The following is a 12,550-nucleotide window of genomic DNA, read 5'->3' on the forward strand; positions in this document are numbered from 1 at the left end:
AAACATCAGTGTGGCATCACTTCCTTGCAAGTGTGTGAAGGTATCTGAGAGGCTCCAGGATTTATGATGGGCAAATATCTACACAGGGCCAGGACTGTGTTCAGTCACCTCCCTGAGGCCCCAAACAGCCACTACTTTAAACAGCCACCTACTTATTTTATTGCTGATAACATTGCACTGGCTAAAAGTTGCAGGTTGGAAATAGGTGAGAACTGTCTTATCTGTCATGTTTTTGCTCTCAGTGGTGGGGTGACCATGGCTGGACACCCACCAAAACCACTCCATCACTGCCCTGCCCTCCTCAGCTGGGCAGGGCAGAGAAAATATAACAAAAGGTGGAGATATAATATATATATATATATATATGTCATATACATAAATATAGCATGGGTGGACATAAGGACAGGGAGGGATCACTCACCAATTATTGTCATGGGCAAAACAGGCTCAACTTGGGGAAAAGTCATTTTTTACCAATCAAATCAGAGTGGGATAATGAGGAATAAACCCAGATCTTAAAACAACTTCCTCCCACCCCTCCCTGCTTCCCAGGCTCGACTTTACTCCTGAGTTCTCCACCCCCTCCCACCCAGCAGTGCAAGGGGACAGGGAATGGGGGTTCTTTATAGCCCCTTTTCTCTGGAGTATCCTCTGCAATGGCCATTCAGATGAGTTACTTTGGAGTCACCCCCCTTTGCCTGTGTTCACAGGGAAGGACTTTTTTTCCAGCACTGCCAACTCCAGCACCACCGGCAGGCTTATGGCTCTGGGATGGACATGAAAATCCTGTGGAGTTTTCCCAGGAGGATGAGCCAGGTTTCCCAGCTGCAGCATTCCAGCTTGAATCTTGCCTTCCCATCCTACTAAACAGGAAATCTGTCCTCACTTCCTGTGAAACCAAGGCTCAGAGGCATTCTCATGACATAACGGGATTAAAGAAGTGTAAAGTGATGCAATAATTTAAATATGTGTTGACCTCCCCAGGACAGACCTCAGTTGGTATCTGGACACTCCAGTATTGGCAATAAATCCAGGATTGCTGCTCAGCCTTAGTCAGGCACAGCAGGGATTTGTGCACATTTGTTCTTCAGTACAGAGTCTGCTTTCCTCTCCTCTACCAGTTAATTCCTATTCTTAGATTTGCTGTAGAATTTTCCAATGGAAAACCCTCAAACCAAAATTCCTCCCAGACTGGATTCCCAAGCCACACACTGCTCCAGGCTCCCTGGCAGACTCTACCCAAAAAAACTTGCCATCTGATTCATGGCAGAGCCCATTGTCTTGTTTCTTGTGTTCTTTGCCTCGTGTAAGGTTTTTATTTTACTGAGAAAAGGGAACAGAGAGCTGTGGAGAAGCAGTGAAACCACCAATTGTGAGCCCTGGGCTGGGCTCTGACACTGTCCAGAAACATCTCAGGAGGTGACTTGGCAAAACATCAAATATTGCTGCATTAACCACTCAATTAGTCAGAATTCAGTGAGATTTGAGCAGGGCAGGGATGCAGAGGGGTACAGCACAAGTTGTCACCTCCAGCCCCTTCCAGCCAGGAGCCACAACATTCCTCTGAGAATCCCACCTCATTTAACTGCACAGCAAAAGCAGCTTGAGCTTCACCAGGCTGGGAGAACTTGTAGAAAACTTCTCCCAACAAAGCAGGGCTTGAATGTAAAAATCTCAGTCCCAAAGTCTAAGGTTTGGTGTCAGTGGTTGTTCCTCTTGCTTTGCTTTTGAGCAGGTTTGTTGTTCCTTTGAGTCCAGTCAGGCTGACTCAGGGCCAAAGCACAGCTCTTTCAACACCACCACAAACAACCCCTTTGCTCAGTTATTTTACTTCCAGATAGGTGGGAAAAGCTCCAACTGTGGAGTTTGACACCGTGGTCTCAGTGTCAGGGTCAGCACAGACAGGGAGGAAGAGGAGAGGATGGAAATCCCCTCCTTGGCTGATATAAAACCTGACAGAAGGTTAGAATCCACCTCTGAAGTACAGAGGATTAATTATGGATGCAGCCTTGCCAGGGATAGTCCTTCAGCACAGTCATGTCAGAACAAGGTTTGCTCTCTGTGTAGGAGAAATCCACGTGTTGCAACACCAGGATTTGCAGTGTGGGCAAATCTCCACAAACCCACAGCGTGGTTTTATTTTCTCTTTCCCCTGCAAAAGTGCTGAGCAGCCCTTGTTTTACTTCAGAGACTGCAGGAAAACACAGTGCTTGGCAACTCTGGGTCAGCTGATCCAGAGGGCACAGCCAAGGCAGGGTTTTGCTGGGAGTGGAAGTCCCAGCAGGCAGAGGAGCAGGAACAGCATCACTGGTTGCTTTGGTTGTGGTTTGCTTCATATGAAAGTGTGAAGAGCAGATGATTTCATACCATTGCTACATCAGAAATATTAGGTCACTGCTGGAGAAAGTTCTTGAAACGGTGGTTTCAGGGCGATGAAACTCTGCAGTTGCACTTTTCTGGGATCAAGGGCTGAACTGCTGATGGTTGCCCAGTTGGGCACAGGTCTGAAGTCAGTGAAGGAGCAAGGGCTGGCACCAAACAGCAGGACAGTGGCACCAAACCCACCCAGCTGCTCCATCTCCCTGCCTTGGTCAGGCTCATCCCACACTGGCCTGGCAGAAGAGCCAGCACCTTTCCTGCTGGGATCAGCACCTCCCTGATTTCTCTCATTCTGACTGTGACCAGTGTACACAGAGCTGTTTCTTTAACTCCCCTTGCCTGAAAGGTTCCTATTTTCCCTGTAGAAAGCAGCTCTGCTCCATGAAAACAGGCTGCTGGTGTGTTGTCCTGCAGACACCAGTAGGATCTTCATGCTCAGGAAGCTTTTCTCCCTTCCAGAGGGATTTTACCTTGGGAAGACAGAGCCACAGCCAGGGTGGCTGGTTGAGTAGCTTAATTGCTGATTCCTTATTGACCATTGAGGAAAACAAAGCTAAATTTAGTGCTTTAGATCTGAGCAGGGAGGGCTAATCAGGGCAGAGGTATTTGTGGTTAAAGCACTTACCTACATTCCTGTCGAGATTTGCCACTGATACCCCAGTTCCCAAAAATGCACAATTAGGTCACAGGATGTCTGTGGGGAATGGGCTGCAAATGCTCCTGAGGGCAGAGGCTCTTTTAGGAGGAGCATCCAATGGTTTCCAGCTTTGGCCTTAGGGCATTAGTTTCAGGGTGACTGGCAGAGGTGCCCCTCTCACCTTTCAGGATAAACCAGCAGCGTTAGGGAACCTCAAAGATCAAAAAGCCACCTCTGCAGATCAGGCAGGGCTTCCCACACACCCCCTTCCAACAGGAATTAAACACCACAACCAGTGGCCATCACTGGGTCAGTCACTCCTTGGAAAAGAGATATTTTAAGGAAGAGGAGAGGAAGGTTTAATTAAAACAGCTTCTCAGCACTTCTTCCCAGTTTTTCCAGGAGGAACAGACCTCTTGGTTTCAGCTGGAAGGTGTAACTTGCAGAGCAAGCAGCTCAACACATTTTCAGCTGGAAGTTTCAGCAGAACCAGCTCCAGCAATTGAAATCCTTCCCAGCCATCCCCAGTCCCGGGTAGCCACCAGCACATTGAAAATCCTGTTAGTCCTGAGAAACACTGAACTGATCCAGTTTGCCAGTGCTCCCTCCAGGGATTCCTGCACAGCTGCAGGGACACGGGGCTCTTGAGCAAGAGGTTCAGTCCCCTTGTCACCCAGCCACCCCCTTCCCAAACACCATTATCGTGCCTACACCAAACCATCATGTGAAAGGGCCCCGGGCAGTGCTGTCACGGGAAGGGAATGCCCGACTGATCACCTGCCCCCCGGAGCACCCACTGCTTCCCACACCATCACCAGTCCCTCACGTGCTGCCCCTGGGTGGGAGTCACCTCCTGGCACAGCCGGGATCTTCAGCGGACAACAAGCGGAAAAGAGCTTTTAAACCCAAAACTTCTCAATCACAGATCCGTGGAGTTACCAGGGCTAGGAAGGAGCCTTCGGGGAAGGATTTGAGTCCCGGGATGGTTTGGGTTGGAAAGGACCTTAAAGATCATCTCATTCCAACCCCCCAAGCCTTCCAGCCCTTCCCCAACACACAGACACATCATGACAGTGTAAAATATCCCCTTTGGCCTCAAAAAGCCAAGACACCCCCAAATCCCCAAAAAACAGCAGGGGGACAGCACTTGGCTCCGTGATTTCCCAGGGAGCTGGAAAAGCCCCGTGGGCACACACACAGCCCCCGAGCAGCTCTTCGGGGCCAGGAGCCAAGGGCTGGAGGGATGGAGCCAGACCCACCCCAGCCTCCAACTCAGTAAGGGCTGCAAAGAGCCCTCCAAGAAAGGGGCTGGAGAACCCCTGCGAGAGCAGAGGCAGCCTTGGGGAGTCCCCAGCCCCAAGATAAGTCACAAACCCCACACAACCTCCACCCGCCCCTCCTTGCACTCCAGCCCAGCCTTACCTGGCTCAGCCCAACCTCGGCGGCTCCTCCGCTCCCGGCACCGGCAGGACTGGGAGCACTGGGCGTCGCCCAAATAAATACCCCACGGGGCTGATGGGCAGCTCAGGGAGCCAATTGGGAGGCTGCAGGTGCCACCCTGGCCAATGGGGAGGGGGTGGGAGAGGGAGGGGCGGGAGGTGGGGGGGTGGCAGGGGAGGGTCTGGGGGTCTTTCAGGGCCCTGGGGGCTGTGGGAGCTGCTGTTTGTCCCCTTAGCAGGGACTCACCTGACAGGGTGTCCCAGGGGACCCTGTTGGAGGGTGTCCATCCCCCAGAGCTTTGGCCTTGGGATCATGGAGTCACAGAATATCCTGAGTGGGAAAAGACTCCCAAGGATCATCAGTCCAACTCCTGGCCCTGCACAGACACCCCAACAATCCCCCCCTGTCCCTCAGAGCGTTGTCCAAACCCTCCTGGAGCTCTGGAAGCCTGGGGAGCCTGGTCAGTGCCCCAGCACCCTCTGGGGGAAGAATCTTCTCCTGAGATCCAACCTAACACTCCCCTGTGGAGAGGGATGTGCCTCCTGACATGGCAGGTGCTGAGGGACACAGGCACTGGAATTCTACAGGGATCATCCCCATGGTTGTGAAGAATTTCTTCACTGTAAGGGTGACTGAGCCCTGGCTGCCCAGAGAGGCTTTGGAGTCTCCTCTGGAGATATTAAAGAGCACAATCCTGAGGAGGGTGCTCAGGGGACCCTGCTTGAGCAGGGATGTTGGGCTGGATGAGCCCCAGTGCTCCCTTCCAGCCTGAGCCATTCCATGTTCCTGTGAAATGGGCTCATCCAGGGTCAGCTACAGGCACTGCTCCTGTTCCCATGTTTCCCATGGTTCCTATTTGGCTACACCTCAGAGCTGGATGATCCTGCTGCCACCATGTCACCCCAAACATTGCTCCTGGAGCCAGGAAAGGCCTGGTTGGAGTGAGCTCTTCCTGCAAACACTGGGGCAAAGCCCTGCTCGTGGAGGGCAAGCACTGGAGCTGCACTGGGAGGAGGGTGCTGGGGCAGGAGTTGAGCCCCTGATTGTCCCCTGGCTGCTCTTGGGCTGCTCCTTGCAGGATATGACAGAGGTTGCCAAGAAGTCCCAGGGCAGCAGGATGTGGAGTTTGTGATGTGAAAACATCACTCAGCCCCCGTGTTTTCTTGCCAAATCTCTCCTGTCCTGCAGCACAGGTTCTGTCCCTCCCCAAGGAGTCTCTCCCACCCTCAGCCTGTTCCTGGCTCCAGCAAACACCTGATGGTGAAACCTTCTGTTTCTTCAGTTTGCTGTGATTTTCAAGATGGGAATTGATTTTTGGTTTTTTTTTTTTTTTACTTGCAACGCAGGACTCTGGGGAGTTCAGTGGTTTTTAATAGCTATAAACAAATACCCAAAACTCCAGTTGATGCTTCTTTTCTCTTCCATTTGTGCCTTTTCATCTCCAGCTCTCAAAAACTGGTTTGAAAGCATCAATTAAGCTTCCTGTTGTCTGTCTGCAAGATCGGCGGGGGAGGAAACTGAGGCACAGGTAAGAATTACCTGAAGTCTTCTAATGCTATTAAACTGATTGAGTCACCTTGTTTTTGGCCACTGAATGCAGGAGACCTTGGGTCTGGTTCTGTGTTGCCATGAAGGCAGGGGAGCAGGAGGGTTTTTGGAAAATGTGCTGTTAAGCTGACAAAAATGTCGACAATCATCACTCCTCAGCTTTGAGGGTGGAAGGAATCCCCATCCTGTCCGGCTTAGCATGGAGCTGTTGGCTGAAAAGGCCTCTGGAGGTCAGGAATTCCAGCCTGCTGCCAGGCCAGGTGGGCTGTGGGATCTGTCTGGCTGAGCCTTGTAACCTGCCAGGGATGGAGATCTCACGCTGGGTGTGGGATCCATTGGGTCTGGGTATTCCATTATGCTCCTAATGAAGAAGCAGTTCCCCATGTCCACTCTGAGCTTCAAATGGTGGCTTTTGCCTCTTGTTTTAACACTGCTGAAAACAGTTTCTGTGCATTTGTCTGTGTGACATAAACTTCATATTCTGTCATCACCCGGGAACCTTTTATAGAATCCCAGAACCCCGGAATGGTTTGGGTTGGAAGGGACTTTATGGATCATTTTCTTCCACCCCCTGCCATGGGCAGGGACACCTTCCATTATCCCAGGTTGCTCCAACCTGGCCTTGGACACTTCCAGGGATCCAGGGGCAGCCACAGCTTCTCTGGGCAACGTGTCCCAGGGCTTCCCCACCCTCTCAGCCAAGAATTTCTTCCTAATCTCTAATCTAAACATGCCCAGTTTAGAAATGTTTGTTGCAGTTCTGAAGTGTTTGATATCTTGTACTAAAATCAAAGCTGAAGGGTGACTTTTAACAACTGTGGTGTGTTGCAGGGAAAATAAAAGATATTCTTGTCTCTTGTGTGTCCTCTGAAGAACTGATGAAATGTGGGGTTTTTTTTGCAGGGAACTGGGATTCAAGAAATGAGTCCTGTGTGTTTTTTTCTGGGTGTTGGCCTGACATGGACAGTGCTGCTTCCTCAGGTAAAGTGTCAGGGATCAAACTGTCTGGGTTCATGGGTGTGAAGTGCCCAAGTGGGCCAGTTGTGGTGGTGATGGTGAAAGTCTCATGAGACAGGTTGTATTTCATCACCTAAGTGGGTGATCCATGAGACACCTTCATGTGGTTGCAGTGGGGCACAGAGGAATGTGAGCAGAAGTGGCAAGTGGCACATTAACACAAGTGTTAATTATAATTAACCAGGCAGTGTTTAATATCTAATGAGTGGCTTTGATAGGAGGGTAAAATACCGATGCCCAGAGCTCCTGCTTGGTGGTAGAACAGGCTCAGAACACTGAATTTTGGGGGTTGCAACGCCAGGGCAAAGCCTTGCCTGATCATCTCTGTGGCCCTTGTTACTGTCTAAAATCCAGAGATTTAAATCTGAGCTAAAACCAGCACTGAGAGGTTTGGTGGGCGTGGGAAGGGCGTGGGAGGAAGCGGAGAAACACGTTTGGGGAAGGGAGAGGGAGCAGTGTGGGCTGGAGCGTCAGGAACTGCAGCCCTGTGCAAAGCTGCAGCTTTGAGACACGGGGCAGAACCCTCCAGGTGTAACCTTCACCTCCTGTGCCTGTCAGGAGCCAGGAGATCCCCCCCTCTGCAGCCCTGCAGCTTTACAGCTCTCCTTCCAGCTGCCTCCTGGCTCTGCCTGGGGACAAACCCTCTCCAGCCTCGTGCTTCTCCCTTGGCCCAGTCCTGCTTGGATTTCTGTTGAGCAGAAACCCTGCAGGGACGTGAAGGATTTGGAGGATCAGGCCCTTCTCTTGGGTCCCAGCTGTTGGGAGCAGCTCCTTTCCCTGCTCTGAGCTGCGTCACAGCTCAACATTGTCCCTTTGGGGACCAGAGGCCACACGTGACACTGGAGTTCCCCGTCTGCAACCATTCATCTGCTGCAAAGGAAATGATCTCCCTGATCTCCCGAGGCATTTACTCCACGAGGACCTGCCAGGAGCCCATGGTCACCTGCCCTGGGGCGGGCACAGGGAGAGGTGGTGATTCAGGGCTGAGCCATGTGTTGCTTTGATTCTGCTCCTCAGTTAAACCCTTGGGCTTCCAGCAACCTGCCTGAGCAGCTCTGTGTGGCTGAGCCTCCAGCACAGCCTTGGCTGGAGCCCACTGAGGGGACGAGGTTGGCTCGGTGTCACTCGTTGCTGTGCCAAGCCCTCAAGGTGTTTGCTGACAGCCCCATCTCTTCACCAGCTTCCTCACATTCCTGTTTTCCTCTTCTCCACCATTTTGCCTCGTGGTCCTCGGGGAAGGGGTGCCTGGAATAGTTTCAGCTGGTCACATCACCTCAAAGAACTCTTTCTTCCCCCTCGTGCTCCAGCTTCCTGCACTGCAGCAGTTGGTGGTGCTCACTGGAGCACCTTAGGGTGCTTACTTAAGTTAAGTTAAGTTGAGTTAAACAACACTTAGGGGGTGTTGAGTGTCCTTGAGATGGTCCAGCAGGGCTGGGGGTCGGGATCCAGAGCAGAGGGACGGAGGCAGGGCCGTGGCAGGAGGAGATTCCTTGCAGGATCCTGCCTGTCAGCTTCTCTCCCCAGTCTTTGCCTGATGACCTCTGAAGGCAACAGCCCTCAAAGTGCCCTGGCCTCCTGAAAACAACCCTCCAGGGACTACCAAAAGCTTCGGCCCAGCTCCTGCCTCCCAGCCAACCTTCCTGGTCCCTCCTGGTCCTTCAGAGCATCCTCCTGATTCAGGACATGCTGCAGCTCTCTGCTGCCCTCCCCCTGCATCAGCTCAAAAGGACTCTCCTGTCTCCTGGATTCCCAGCTCACCTGGAGGGTTCTCCAGCCACTTCTTCCCTTCCAGCAGCTCACCCGAGTTCTCCAGCCCCTGTTCCCTTTCCAGGCCCTTCTTTCCTTCCAGCAGCAGCCCTGGGTCCCTCAGCCCCTGCTCCCCTTCCAGCAGCTCATCCAACAGGCAGGTGGTGGCAGGTTACTGCTCTCCTTCCAGCTGCTGTGCCCTCGTGGAAGGGAACAGCCTGATGGTTCCTGGCTGCTCTCCCAGTACTCCAGTTCACCTTTCTGCTGCTTTTCAAGCTGCAGGATGGTTTCCTACATGCCCAGCTGCTCCTCCCTCTGCTCCTGCACTTTTGCCTCCTACCTGAGGTAGAGGTGAGGTGGGGTCATTTAATGCTGGTTGGTTTTGGGGGGTGAGAGAGGGGATGTCACCTGGGCCTGCCAAATGTGTCCCCTCCATCTCAGGTCCTTGCTGAGACCCTACTTTTGCTTCCCCAGATACACAGGCCTCCCTTGCACTCCCCAGTCTTGGAGTTTGGCCAAGCTTTACCCCAGTTCTTTTGGAAATTGGACTCTGGATCATCCCAGAAAACATGTGGGAACTGGAACACACCTGCACTGCTCCCCCTTTCCTGTGGCCCCACTGCTTCCCCTGGGGGAAGGTTTCTCTCTGTGCTCCATGTGACAGGACTGAATCATCCCTTGGCCTTGGGAACAGCTATGCAAGGAATATGTGTTAGTAAAAGCATAAATATCAGTGCCTGTGTCCTGCTTTTGGCTGGGATGGAGTTAATTTTCCTCCCAGTAGCTGAGTTTTGGATTTAGGATGGGAGCAATGTTGATAACACACCGATGTTGTGGTTGTTGCTGAGTTGTGCTTACTCTGAGGCAAGGAATTCTCAGTTTCCCAGGGGCTCAAGGAGCTGGGGGGGGAGCACAGCCAGGACAACTGAGGGATATTCCATTCCATAAACACCCTGCCCAGTAGAGAAACGGGGAAGGGGCCAATTGGGGCCAATCCCCCTGCTGTGGGACGAGTCAGTGAGTGCTGAGCAACTGTTGTGCAGCTCTTGTTTCCCTTGGGTTTCATTCCTCCCTTTCTCCTTTTCACTAAAATTATTAGAATTATTATCATTACTATCATTATAATTCTTCTTCACCCAAGACTTGTTTTAATCAGCTGGTGGTTCTCATCTACAGGCCTGGACTTTGGTTTCTCCTAAAACATTCTGCCAAAACTTCACACTTTGAGCAATAGTCCCATGGCCTGGGAGTCTGTCAGAACTTTGTCCTTCTAAGTGCATCTCTTTGGAAATGAATTCAACAATTCTTTAAGGTTCCCTAAACTGAACTGGATGCCCCTGCTGGCAGAATTCATATTGTTTCCTCATACCAGGTGGCAAAACAGTGTTTTCAGTCGGAATTGGAACTCCAAAGGAAAGAAAGGCCTAAAAGAGTCCAAAAGGGAGGGAAATAAAGCTCATCACTGCATTACAACCCAGTCATGTTCCTTATTCTGACAGTTTGTGGACACTTGATCCTCCCAGGCCTTTATCTCACTGAGTTCTGGTTAAGCTACTCCAGCTTTAGTAGAAGAGGGGACCTCAAGAGCAGAGCATAAATAATTTAACCTCTAATGAAATCAATGTTCCACTACTAGGATGATCTAGAATTGAGCCATATTTTAAGTTTCATTGAACCTTAATTTAAGTGGTTTGGGGCCCCAGCTGAAGAGTGTGTAGGATGCAGCACCGTGTTTGCCGTGTGGGGATTCACTGAATGAGTAAAACCTTCTCTAGAAAGTGGGGGCTGCTTGTTTCTTGGCTCTGATGGTTCCAGGGATGCTCTTTTCCTTAGAAATTGTGGGAGGTCTTTCCATGGACAGTCCATGTCTTAGAGTAAGACCCTGTTCCCCTGCTGGGATGGGAAAGAGGCCGTGTGGGGATGACACACATGGAGACACGTGTGTGGTTCTTAAATGGGCATGAGATGGGACCCTAGTGGGGGTCTCTGGTCAGGCCCCACCTGCAGTGCTGCCTCCAGCTCTGGGATCCCAAAATAAGGATGTGGAGCTGCTGGAGTGAGTCCAGAGGAGGCCACAGAGCTCCTCCAAGGGCTGGAGCCCCTCTGCTCTGCAGCCAGGCTGGGAGAGCTGGGGGTGCTCACCTGGAAAAGGCTCCAGGGAGACCTGAGAGCCCCTTCCAGTGCCTAAAGGGGCTCCAGGAGAGCTGGAGAGGGACTTGGGACAAGGGATGGAGGGACAGGACACAGGAAATGGCTTCCCACTGCCAGAGGGCAGGGGCAGATGGGATATTGGGAAGGAATTCCTCCCTGCCAGGTCTGTAACACCCGAGAGCCCTCTCAGGCTGTGGTAGGTCAAGGTTAAGCCTCCAGAGCATCTACAAGGGATAAAAGTGACTTTCTGGGAAGGCAAAGCCTTGGGCTGTGGGAGGAAACGAAGCCTGACTGCTGCAGGTCGCAGGTCAGACCCAAGGCTTTGTGCCCTGACACCACCAAACCTTCAGCACTGATCTCATCTAGGCCAGCGACTCCCAACCCGCGCTCCGTGTCTGGTCCGTGGGATCCCCAGCAGATCCCAAGGAAGCAGCGGAGCGCGGCAGAGGCGCCGCCGGCAAACCCGGGGCTGGGAAGGCTCCGCATCCCGCCGATTTTCCATATTTTTAGCGCCCGAGGTGAGCTCTGTGGGCATGTTGGGGGGGGGGGCAGAACAGGGGAAACACGGCTCTGCCTTTGCCTTCCGCGCTCCTCGTGTTCCCTTTGTCCGGCCGGCGGCTCCCGGAGCTGTTCCGGCAGCGCCATTCCCGCGTCCCCACCCCGGCGTCTCTCCCCCCTCCCAACCACCAGTTTTCCTGCTTTTATCCCTTCTATCTTTCCTCTTGGCTCACGCTTTGCCCCATCCAATGGGTGTTTTAAGCAGAACGTTTTCACCTCTGATTTCCTCGTGGCATCAGTTTTGGGGACAAACGTCCTCCCGGACCAGCCCTTTCTGGCGGCTCACGCGGCCACGCCAGGGCCCTGCCGTGTCACCCAGGCCCTGCTCGTCACCCAGGCCACGTTTTTCCCGAGCAGGACCCTAGACAAGCCCCAGAAGCCCCTCCTAAGAGCTCTTGGCCTGGGAAGTTAGAGCCCTTTTGCGGATTCTTTGGATTATTCCGATTATTCGGTTTATTCGCATTATTCGGTTTATTCGGATTATTCGCATCACGTAGGGCCTGGAGCCCCCCCGGAAGGGTCGGTAGGGCCTGGAGCCCTCTCCGTGGTGGGTTAGAGGAGTGGAGGGGGTGGGACCCCTCGGGTGGGGTGCACTCGGAGGAGAGTCATTGGGGTCCCCTCTCCCACTGGGGCTCTCCGGGGCCCGGCTTTTAGGACAACAAATGGACAATTTAGGACAATGAGAGGTGATGGATCCTGTTGCCTTGGCAATTTGGGGGGGGTTTCCCCCCTGCGCAGCGGAGGCGGGGGGACACCGAGTCATGAGCCACGTCGCTGGCTGGGCGATCCCCGTTGCCGCCCCCAAGAGCGCCGGTTCCAGCGGGTGTTTTCTCGGTCCCGTCCCCCCTCTTCCCCCCCAGTTTCCAAACCCCGGGGGGGGGTTCGGCGGCCCCGCCCCGCGCGCGCGTTCCCGCCACCGGCGGCCAATGGGCGCGCGCGGGGCGCGCACGGGGCTTTTCCGCGCCAAACTCCAAAGCCCGCGGGAGAGCGCGGGCGGCACCGGCTCCAGCACCGCCACCGGGGACCCCCCCCAGGGACCCCCCCAACCCCGGCACCGCCGCCCCGGTGAGTCCT

The sequence above is a fragment of the Lepidothrix coronata genome, unplaced genomic scaffold, assembly GCF_001604755.1.
Source record: "Lepidothrix coronata isolate B3197 unplaced genomic scaffold, Lepidothrix_coronata-1.0 Scaffold219, whole genome shotgun sequence".
NCBI classification, from domain to species: domain Eukaryota; kingdom Metazoa; phylum Chordata; class Aves; order Passeriformes; family Pipridae; genus Lepidothrix; species Lepidothrix coronata.